Source organism: Cetorhinus maximus, chromosome 3 (assembly GCF_964194155.1).
Source record: "Cetorhinus maximus chromosome 3, sCetMax3.hap1.1, whole genome shotgun sequence".
Lineage (NCBI taxonomy): Eukaryota > Metazoa > Chordata > Chondrichthyes > Lamniformes > Cetorhinidae > Cetorhinus > Cetorhinus maximus.
This window is the reverse complement of record NC_135881.1, coordinates 123422465-123433876: the sequence shown is the minus strand read 5'-3', so window position 1 is coordinate 123433876 and position 11412 is coordinate 123422465. Positions and strand designations below refer to the sequence as shown.

The window sequence follows — 11412 nt, the reverse complement described above, 5'->3', positions numbered from 1 at the left end:
ATATTTTTCATAATATTATTGTGGGATATTCTAAAATAGGCCTGTATGTGTGTGTGTGGTCCTGTGTATGGCTGATTTAATTAAATTTGAGACAGGTAGACTGCAAGGTTGAAATTATCAGAAGAGTTAGGTGTAAAAAGGCATTTGAAATGCTAATGAGTGAGCTAGGGTAAAGTCAGCAGATAGGGTGTGAATGAAATTTGCATTTTTAGATAAGCGGAAAAGTTGTTGGATTTTCAAAGAGATGGTTATTACATTGATTATTCCCAAAAGTACTGACCATAATGACAACATAAAAGATTTTTATATATGGGAGAAGTAAATTCGAAGACACTGTGCCTTCCCAAACCTACTCCTGCACTGCATTCCTCATACCAACTTACCCAGCAAGTATAACCATTTCTTGCTGTCAATATATCTTCTCACATCCCCATCTTACTCTGGAGTGGGCTGGGAGGTGCAGGGGTGGCACAATGTTGGGTGGGATGGCAGAGAGGTGCCATTGTCCATCACCTTCCTGCAGATGCTGGCATTTTACCAACAGCGGGGTAGGTGATGGGTGACATGCTCTCCCTTAGGCTAGTTGAGGCCCTTAAGTAATCATTTAATGGCCACTTAAGGGCCTCTGCCTGCCATTGCTGGTATTTTACTTTGCCACCTGGGGAAACAGCCCAATAAAATTGAGTGGTCATTCTGTGGGTTTGAGAGTGGGTGGGTGCCTCCTGATCGGGCACTCTGTGGCCCAGGGAGACACACCCCATCCCATTCCCAGTGGCAAGGACCGTCTCTGCTGAAGAGGTCCTTCCCTTCCTTGTTGCTGCGGCCTACCTGGTAGGCCCCGGCAAACACCGACACCGCTTACCTTCACTCCTGGCATCCTTGATAGCCCCTGACCTGGGGCCTGCTGCAGCCCCAGCAGTGGCCACTGCTCCTGGTGGTGCTCCTGAGATTGAAGAGCTGCCAGACATCTAATTGGCTGGCAGCTCCTGGAGGTGTGATGTTCGAACAACTGCAGGAAATTAATTGTTAAGTTTTGGGCAGAACATTACAGGGATTGTGGGGAGGTGATGGTGGATGAATTGCCACCCCGCTGGAAGCAAAGCAACCCCACTCCACGGCCCCACTCCATGCCAGCCCACCCCACAGCCACACACGCAGTGTGGAACTTCCGCCCCTCACCGGGGAGGAGCTCCTGCCTTTGGGATCTGTCTGTCAATCCGATTTTCTGGAAGTTCCATCTGTCCCAGCAGTACTAAGATCGCATTAGTGGGCGCTGCTGGCACTGCAAGCAGGCCCAAGAAGAAGGCCCATGGAACCCAGAGCCAGGTAAGTCTGGGGTCTTGGACAGGGAGGGTTTGGGCAGTTTAGGGAGGTGGGTGCGGGGGTGGGCTGATGTGTTTTAATGGAGCAGATGCGTAGGAAGAAAGGGGGGCACTATCTTAGGGGTGTTGCCCCCCTGATGCGCAAAGAGCACCCCCAGAAGATAATAATCCCCTTCCTTCCCGCCTTTCAAAAAAGGTTTCTTTAAAAAGCGTCCTGCCCATTCCCGCCCGACTGCCCACCACCAAACATTTTATGGCATGGACAGCATATTATCGGGGTCAATTGGCTTGTTAACAAGCCCAATTGAATCTTGATCTTTTTATTTAAATATGGTGGGTGGGCTGCTGATTTCGGAGTCTGCTCACCTCTTGCATTGTGGGGGTGAGCTCGGGGGGGGGTGGTGGGTACCTGCCCTATTTTACATGCCCCCCCCCCCCCCCCACCAAAAACATACTCGGCAAGGGGGCACATAAAACGCAGCCCCTTGTCATAGCTTTCAGGGCTAATGGAGGTAGGCCTGCCCCAAACCTTTCAACCTGTGGGTGGGTCCACTGCCACCCAGTTAAATCCAGGCCAGGATTATAAGATGAACAAGGTTGGGAAATACTGCACGGTGCACAACATTTTAAAAAGGCAGGAAAATGGAATAGGAGGAGGGGTGGCCCTGATAGTAAAATAACAACATAAGGACAATAGTAATAAATGGATCTTGGTTCAGAAGATCAGGAAGTAGAATTGGTATGGGTGGAGATTAGCAATAACAAGGGTCAAAAAATGCTGGTGCGAGTATTTTCTAGCCCTCTTAACAATAGCTATACTGTTGGACGGAGCACTAAGCAAAAAATAATTGCAGCTTGTAACAAAATGGTGGAGGGGGGGGCGGGTGGTGGTGGCATTAGTCTACATATAGAAAAGACCATCAAATTGGCAAAATTACTTTGGAAGGCAAATTTGCAGAAAGTTTGCATGACAGTTTCCAGGAATAATATGGAAAGGAGCCAATTAGGGATAAAGCTATTTTAGATCTAGTATTGTGTTACAAGGCAAGGTTAATATGCCATATCATTGTATAAGATCTTCTGGGGAAAAAGTTATCATAAAACTATTGAATTCCACATTAAGCTTGAGAGAGGCATATTCAACTCCAAAACAAGAACTTTAAACTTAACTAAAGCCAATTACATAGGTACGAGTAGGAATCTAACTACAGTTGATTAACCAAATGTATTGAAAGGTATGGTAATAAATAAATATGGGAAACATTTAAAGAAATAATTCAAAATTTTCAACAAAAATGCATTCCATTAAAAAAAACAAACTCAGTGAGAAAGATGCATCTGTGGCTTGGCAGGGAAATTAAGGATATTATTAGATTAGGAAAAAAGGCATATAATGCTGTGAAATAGTATGGTAAGTCTGAGGATTGGGAGAGCTATAGAAACCAGAAAAGGGTGACCAAAAAGTGAATAAAAAAAGGAAAATGAGAATGTGAGAATAAACTAGCCAGGAATATAAAAAAGTATGAGATGTATGAGTTTTTAAGTGTATAAAAAGTAAACATTGGTCCTTTAGACGGGGTGGGGTGGGGGGGGGGGGGGGGGGGGGGGGTGACAAGAGACATTATCATGAGCAATGAGGAAATGGCAGAGACATTGAACAAATACTTTGTGTCTGGCTTCACAGTAGAAGACACAAATTACATCGCAGAAATTGTGTGAAACCAGACAACATCAGGTGACATCATGGCAGGTGATGCGCCACATTTAAAGGGCTGCCAGGACTGCATTTAATGAGGGCCGTCTGCCGGGAAAACTCAGAGGTGAAAGGAAACCTGCAGCCAGAATGGCAGAAGAGATATCCCAGATAACCCCATCGCCTCAAGTGACTGCGACAACAGAGGAGGGTCCTGTACCTGCATAGGAGCCTCTCACCATGCAGGGTACCACATGTTGTGCCGCTCAATAAAGGATTAATGTACTTTGCACTTAATCTTCCCAACTCTTGCTATCCTTTGGGACTTCAGTTACAGCCTAGCATCCTCAAGGGGCTGACCATGCTGTTTCATGCCGCATGTAAATATGCGTTCCCCTTACCATTGTGCAATGTGCATCCAGGTGCAGAGCAATGGAAGGAACAACGAAGGAGGTGACAGCAGGGTTGTAACAAGGTAAAGCTTTATTGGTATGAATCCAATAGATAGTAAGGGTCACATGAAACATCTGTGTATTAGAACTTCTCAAGTCTCCCTTAGACTATCTCACTGCGCCTTGCTTGTGGTCCCTGGGGCCTTCACTTTGTACCACCTGGTCAGCAGCCTCCTCCACACCCTCATCACCAGGTCTACAAGATCCTCATTGTTTAATGCTTCCCTTTCTGCAATGCCAGGTTCTGTAGTGCATAGCAGGTCACCATGATATGCAAGACCCTCACTAGGGCATATTCAAGGGCTCTGCTGGATCAATCAAGGCACCTGAATCGCACCTTCAGAGGTTCCATGCCTGCTCGATAGTCACTCAGGTTGCCCTGTGTACCCCTCCTCTGCATTCATGGGTGGATTCCTCACAGGCATTAGTAGCCGTGTCCTCAGTGAGTAAACCTTGTCACTAAAATCCATCCCTGAAGATGCACGGGGAGAGGGTGCAGGAAAAGCTGTAGTGCTTGGGACTGCCAAAGTACAATAGATGATGGTGTATAAATCGACCCTTGAAGCCTCGAAAAATCCATCCAAAAGCAGGAGTTGATTTATACACCAAATATAAAAGTGAGCCGTCAGCATCGATGTGGGTTGTCACCATTTTGCAATGTCATTGGCATCTGATGCAGAGAGTGGGCATGTCTTAAACTCCCACATATCATCACACACAGCCTGTATCGCCTGCTTGCTCCCTTGCGCCCAGTTATAAAGTACCGTAAGTAATAGTGTATTTATGGGGTGAAAAATTGAAGCTGACTATGAATGCGAGTATAGCATATCATGGCTGAAAGGGTGGGGGGAGGATGTGGTTGTAGACTTTTATGCCGAGTATATGCAAAAACATCAGATTTGGACTGGGAAAATGGGGGTCGTCTTATATGCTGGTTTGACATATATGCACAGTTTACGGTATGTATGCATCATGGCTGCTTCTTGCGAACCATGCACACAGTTGATGGATCTGTCTGAGATGGTCACAGAGCAGTGTACATTAAGCAAGTGAAAGCCCTTCGTACAATTACACCCTGCAGCTGCGGGAATCCAGCAATGGTCCCAAACCTAATGGTTACCTCAGCTTGACTTCCGTATTAGTCTGGACACGCACATATTAGCCAGTCCTCTTATACATCATTGGTCACCACCCTATTGCATAGATGAGCAGCAGACTGCAGGATCCCACACAAATCTCCAGTGGATCCTTAGAAAGATCCAGAGATGTAGAAGTTTAGTGCCACAGTGACCTTCAGAGCCACTGAAATTGGGTGACCACCAACTCCCATGGGGCTCAGCTCATTCAGCATCATTGCTTAGAGAAGCCCCACTGGAGATGTAAATCTTCGATGACACTGCCGCTCGGACATCTGAAGGTAGTTGAACCTTGGAGGGTAGATCCTCTCTGGAGGGTAGCCTCTTCTGTGCACAGGAGACTGTTCATGTACCCGCTTTCCCCTATTCCAACTTGCTAACTCGAGGCAGGTCCTCCTGTTGGCCCTAAGGTTGCTGATGTCCCACTGCCTGTGACTGGGCCTCCCACCCTCTCTGCTTCTCCTCCTTAACCGGTGGCTCAAAGCTTGGGTGAATGAAGTCCATGGCATGTAGCTTCTCTCAGGGTGCAAGGCTTTTTAAGCAAATGATGCCTCCCCTTTCTCGCCATTTCTTCTGCTCAAGTGCCACTGCCTAGATGGAGCCCTGGCAACATGCCCCGACAGTACTGGCACCTCATTCCCCATCACACCCCACCAGCTCAGGTTTCAATTGCCAGTGCCTGCGCTGCTTACCTTCCCTGGCACTCCATGCTGGCTCGCAATGGCTGCCAGCGTGAACAAACACTGAGCTCCTGCTTGCTTGCTGCCTCCTTTAATTGGGCAAGGTTTTGAAGTTAATCATTCCTGTGCACTGTTAGTAAAATTTTAAAAAACATAAAATAGTTCTCAATTAATTGCCTTAATTTTTTCCCCACTACATCCATGCACAATGTCCTCCTGATATGCCAACCACCTCAGGAAAATTTGGAAATAATGTGAAGATGTCAAACTTCCAGACATCGTCTGTCCCGATTTCATTCTCCTCCCTACCTTCGTTACCAAAGGGCCCAGAAAATTCTGGCCACAGTCTCAGGATAATGGATCATTTAGGACTGAGATGGGAAGAAATTTCTTCACTCAGACAGTTACAAACCTTTAGAATTTTCAACAATCTTCAGCCAGAAGTGCCAAGTGGATGATCCATCTCAGCCTCCTCCAGAGGTCCCCAGCATCACAGATGCCAGTCTTCAGCCAATTCAATTCATTTCACATGACATCAAGAAATGGCTGAAGACACTGGATACTGCAAAGGCTATGGGCCCTGACGATATTCTGGCAATAGTACTGAAGACTTGTGCTGTAGAACTAGCCGTACCCTAGCCAAATTTTTCCAGTACAGCTACAACACTGGTATCTACCCGGCTATGTGGAAAATTGCCCAGGTTTGTCGTGTCCACAAAAAGCAGGACAAATCCAACCCAGCCAATTACCGCCCCCATCAGTCTACTATTGATCATCAGCAAGTAGTGTGATGGAAAGGGTCATTGACAGTACTGTCAAGCAGTAATTACTCAGCATTAAACTGCTCACTGGCACTCAGTTTGGGTCTGCCAGCGCCAGTCAGCTCCTGACCTCATTACAGCCTTAGTCTAAACACAGACAAAGAGCTGAACTTCTGAGGTGAGGTGAGAGTGATGGCCCTTGACATCAAGGCAGCATTTGACTGAGTGTGGCATCAAGGAGTCCCAGCAAAATTGGAATCAATGGGAATCAAGGGGAAAACTCAACTGGTTGGAGTCATACCTAGCATGAAGGAAGATGGTTGTGGCTATTGGAGGTCAGTCATCTCAGCTCCAGGACATCACTGCTGGAGTTCCTCAGGGTAGTGTACTAGGCTCAACCACCTTCAGCTGCTTCAGCAATGACCTTCCTTCCATTATAAGGCCAAAAGTGGGGATGTTCGCTAATGATTGCACAACGTTCAGCACCATTCGAGACTCCTCAGATACTGATGCAGTCCATGTCCAAATGCAGCGAGACCTGGACGACATTCAGGCTTGAGCTGATAAGTGCCAAGCAATGACCATCTCCAACAGAGAGTCCAACCATCTTTGACATTCAAAGGCATTACCATCACTGAAACCACCACTATTAACATTCTGAGGGTTACCATTGACCAGAAACTGAACTGGAATGGCCATATAAATACTGTGGCTACAAAAGCAGGTCAGAGGCTAGGAATCTTGTAGTGAGTAACTCACCTCCTGACTCCCCAAAGCCTGTCCACTATCTACAAGGCACAAGTCAGGAGTGTGACGGAATACTCTCCACTTGCCTAGATGAGCGCAGCTCCAACAACACTCAAGAAGCTCGACACCATCCAGGATAAAGCAGCCCGCTTGATTGGTAAAAGCAAAATACTGCGGATGCTGGAAATCTGAAACAAAAACAGAAAATGCTGGAAAAACTCAGGAGGTCTAATAGCATCTGTGGAGAGAAAGACAGAGTTAACGTTGAGAGTCTGTATGACTTCTTCAGAGCTAAAGAGAAGTAAAAATACTGGCCTTCTATCCAGCTTCACCTGCTCCACCCCTCAAACAGTATAAATTTCATCACATTTTTACTTCTCTTTAGCTCTGAAGAAGTCATATGGACTCAAAATGTTAACTCTCTCTTTCTCTCCACAGGTGCTGTTAGACCTGCTTGATTGGTACCCCATCCACCACTTTTAACATTCATTGCCTCCACCACCAACACAGAGTGGCAACAGTGTGACCATCTACAAGATGCACTGTAGCAACTCACTAAGGAACCTTTGGCAGCACCTTCCAAACCCATAGCCTCTACCACCTCGAAGGACAAGGGTGGCAGATGCGTGGGAACACCACCACCTGGAAGTTCCCCTCCAAGTCACACAGCATCCTCACTTGGAACTACATCACCGTTCCAGGATTTTGATCCAGTGACAATGAAGGAACTCCCTGCCTATCAGCATTATAGGTGTATCTAAACCGCATGGAATGCAGCAATTCAAGGAGGCAGTTCACCAACACCTTCTCGAGGGCAGTTAGGGATGGGCAATAAAAATGTTGGCCTAGCCAGCGATGCCCACATCCTGTTAACGAATAAAAACCTAGCAGGTTAGGTGGTGGATACTCCATTGTTGAGTGTATTTAAGGCTGAGATAGACAAATTTTTGGTCTCAGGGAGTCAAGGAATATCAGGAGCAGGCAAGAAAGTGGAGTCGAGGCAGAATATCAACCTGATCATAATGAATGATGAAGCCCTCGAGCGACCCCCCTGCTCCTATTTCTTATGTTGAATGCCACCTTAAACAGGATTGATAAAAACCTAGCATAGTTGCACATTAATGTGGTGCTGAAGGAATAAAGTGCTCCCTAGCTCATTGCTAGCAGAGAAGTGTAGGTGGGCCAAGGGGGAAGATGAAGAAAGGAGACATAGAAGTGGGGACACTGCTCAAAGCACTTCTCACTCTTTGCACCCCTGATCCACACTACCTTAGTGTCCTGATGACCAAGTCTGCCCACAGAGATACAGGTGGAGTAGTCATTGGTGGGGCTCTCATGGGCTCCAAAATACAGAGGACATGGGTAAGGACATCTCAGCAGTCATAGCAGGGATATGAGCAGTCGCTCAAACCATAGAAATTGCACTATGTAGGAGTAGCAGAAAAAGGAAGTTTCAACATTTATAGTTGAGGTCCCAGCGCTGATCCCTGTGACACACCACTTGTTAATTGGAAGAATCTTGCAACCTGCTGCCCACAAATACATCTTAGCAAGGTTGCAAGATTCTTCCAATTAACGAGTTGTGTGCCAGAGGGATCAGCGCTGGGACCTCAACTGTTTACAATTTATATAAATGACTTGGATGGTTGCCAAATTTGCTGATGACACAAAGATGGGTAGGAAAGTAAGTTGTGAATAGGATATAAGGCTACAAAAAGATATAGATAGGTTAAGTGAGCAGGCAAAGATCTGGCAAATGTGGGAAAAGTGTATAATATGGGAAAATGTGAAATTATCCATTTGGGCAGGACTAAAAGAGAAGCATTATCCCGGAGATGCAGGGGGATCTGGGTGTCTAAGTGCATGAATCTCAAAAGGCTAATATGCAGGTACAGCAAGTAATCAGGAAAGCTAATAGAATGTTATCATTTATTGCGAGGGGAATTGAATACAGAAGTAAGGAGGTTATGCTTCAGTTATACAGAGCACTAGTGAGACTACATAGGGAGTACTGTGTACGGTATTGGTCATCTTATTTAAGAATGTAAATGCATTGGAAGCAGTTCAGAGAAGCTTTACTAGACTAATACCTGGAATGGATGGATTGTTTTATGAGAAAAGGTTGGACAGACTAGGCTTGTATCTGCTGGAATTTAGAAGAGTAAGAGGCAACTCGATTGGAATATATAAGATCCTGGGGGATCTTGACAGGGTGGATGTGGAGAGGATTTTTCCTCTTGTGGGAGAATCTAGAACTAGGGGTCACTGTTTAAAAATAAGGGGTCACCCATTTAAAATGGAGAAATTTTTTCTCAGAGAATTGAGTCTTTGGGACTCTTCCTGAAGAGGCGGTGGAAGCAGTCTTTGAATATTTTTAAGGCAGAGGTTCTTGCTAAGCAATGGGGTGATAGGTTATCGGGGGAGGTGGGATGCAGATTTGAGGTTACTATCAGATCAGCCATGATCTTATTGAATGGCGGAGCAGGATCGAGGTGCCGAATGGCCTACTCCTGCTCCTTGTTCATATGTTCGTACCTGTAAATCGCTGGAAGGGGCCAGAGCAAGAAATTTGGGGTGGTAGTAACTTTGACAATGTCTGTCCAGCCAGTCAATCTGGCAGGAAATCTTCCAGGCGGCCATAAATGTCAGCAATACCGAGCCTCCTGAGACATTGATGCTCAACCATGTCCAGGAACCCGATCCTCTGCCTATAAACCCTGTATTTGGAAGGGGGGTACAATCTCTTGGGAACTGCACCTCTCTGCTCATCTGTGCTCTGCTGCAAAACGGCAGGTCGGTGAGAAGGCTGCTGTTGTTCCTGCTGGTGCTTCTCATGCTGCTGCTCATCTAGGTCCTCAACTGAGGTCCAAGCCAAAGCTGCATAAGTGACACCCTTCCTGAACTGATGTTTGACAAGATGGGCTGTGTACATCAAACACACGCAACTCCAAAGCAGTAATGATCTCTGAAATATTGGAAATCACCTCCAAGACAGTGAAAGCACAATCTCAGGGCAATTCCTGAAAGTTAAAGTCTTTCACTTATTCAAGGAAGCAACTGAGATCTGATACTTACAGGATTTACAGCGTGCCATTTGTTCAGCCCCCTCAATTCCCAGTCCTCTCCCCTTACTTTCACTGCAGAGTTCCAGGAAACCCATGCACTCAGAGTTAAACTGGAAAAGTGAAGTAAAAACAGCTAATTGCCTTTTAACATATTTAAATTGGCAACCTGCTTCACCTGAGGTTTCTCATACGCAGCCAAACACACTGATGTTAAAGGTAGATGGCAGTTGGCTTTCTTGCACACTATCAGTTTCAGCCCTTTTAAACTTCTAAACCCACACTTGCCTTGCTTCAAATTCCTCCCCCTTTAGTCTTTTTTTAAAGCCCATGACAGAAACTGCAGCACTAAATGCTCATTTTGGTTCCATTTCTACCTAGTTAGTAGACTGTGCTTAATAAATTCAGTGTGCAACAGTAATAAAAGCAGCAAATATACTCAGCTGTATAAACAGGCCAATGGATCACCAATCATAGGATGCCACACACACATAATGCAATCCTCTGGTCAAATTATAACTTGACCAAAACGTCCAACTTTGATCAACAAAATAAGAGATGCTTGTCTGCACCTCTTCCGAGACTTGCGTCACAAAGTTGATCACTGGCATTAGAAGATTGAGCTGTCATTAGGAAAGACTGTAAAACTTTTGAGTTACTCACACTTAAAAGATGATGAAGAGTGGACAGTGGAGATCTGTATACAATTGGAATCCATGATCTGAAATCAAATTAATTATTTTTTTAGAAATGCAAGGGATAAATCAGTAGGTAATTTGGTGAAAGCCAGCCATACTCTTCAAAATTTTTTTTTTAAGAATTTGAAGATTGGATAGTTAAAAGTAATGCAGAAAATGTTGTGTACAGATTTTGAGTTAAAAGTAATGCAGAAAATGTTGTGTACAGATTTTTGGAAGAATTCACTAAGATATCTCACTGAAGACCAGATATCAAAATACAAGCATAGGGAAGATAAAGCAATGTAGCATCAGGGCCAGTGCTAGATCCACTTTTGCTCCTGATGTATAAAAGAAGCCCATTAGGCTCCTACTCATCGTTACTCCTACCAGACATTTAATGGTCATTTGTACATCATGCTCATCTGTTTTATGTCATCTTTTGTACGTCCGACATCCAACTACACCTAGATCAACCCCTCTTTCTGCTGCCCTCCAATTTGCCCTCTAGAAGATATCTCTGAAGCTTTTCAGCTCTGATCAAATGGCCAAAATACTGACATTTTCTTTTCTGGATGTCACTTTTTGGAGTCCAGTACAGTACTCAATGGAAAGATGCTGAAGGATGTAGATGAACAGAGACACCTAGGGATGCACATATATAATTCCTTGCAAGTGCTATCACAGTTGATATTTTGGTTTGTACATAAGGGAGAAACAAATTCCCTAATTAATCAAAATCTGGAAATTTGTAGCCTTACATAAAACAAAGTGAACCGCACGCTTACAGATCTTTTCTACCATCTTAAGGTGAATGAGGAATATTTTTGTGTTTCTCCTCTCCAAGGTCACTCACCTGAAATTACCAACAACTTGGTCCAA

General features: G+C 45.1%; 1 long non-coding RNA gene across 1 annotated transcript; it reads left to right on the top strand.

Moving 5' to 3' along the window:
* Positions 1 to 1045: 1045 nt before the first annotated feature.
* LOC144673189 (uncharacterized) lies at positions 1046 to 3312 on the top strand. The gene is made up of 2 exons (XR_013574270.1): positions 1046 to 1326; positions 3007 to 3312. It is a non-coding gene; the product is annotated as an uncharacterized LOC144673189 (long non-coding RNA).
* Positions 3313 to 11412: the final 8100 nt, after the last annotated feature.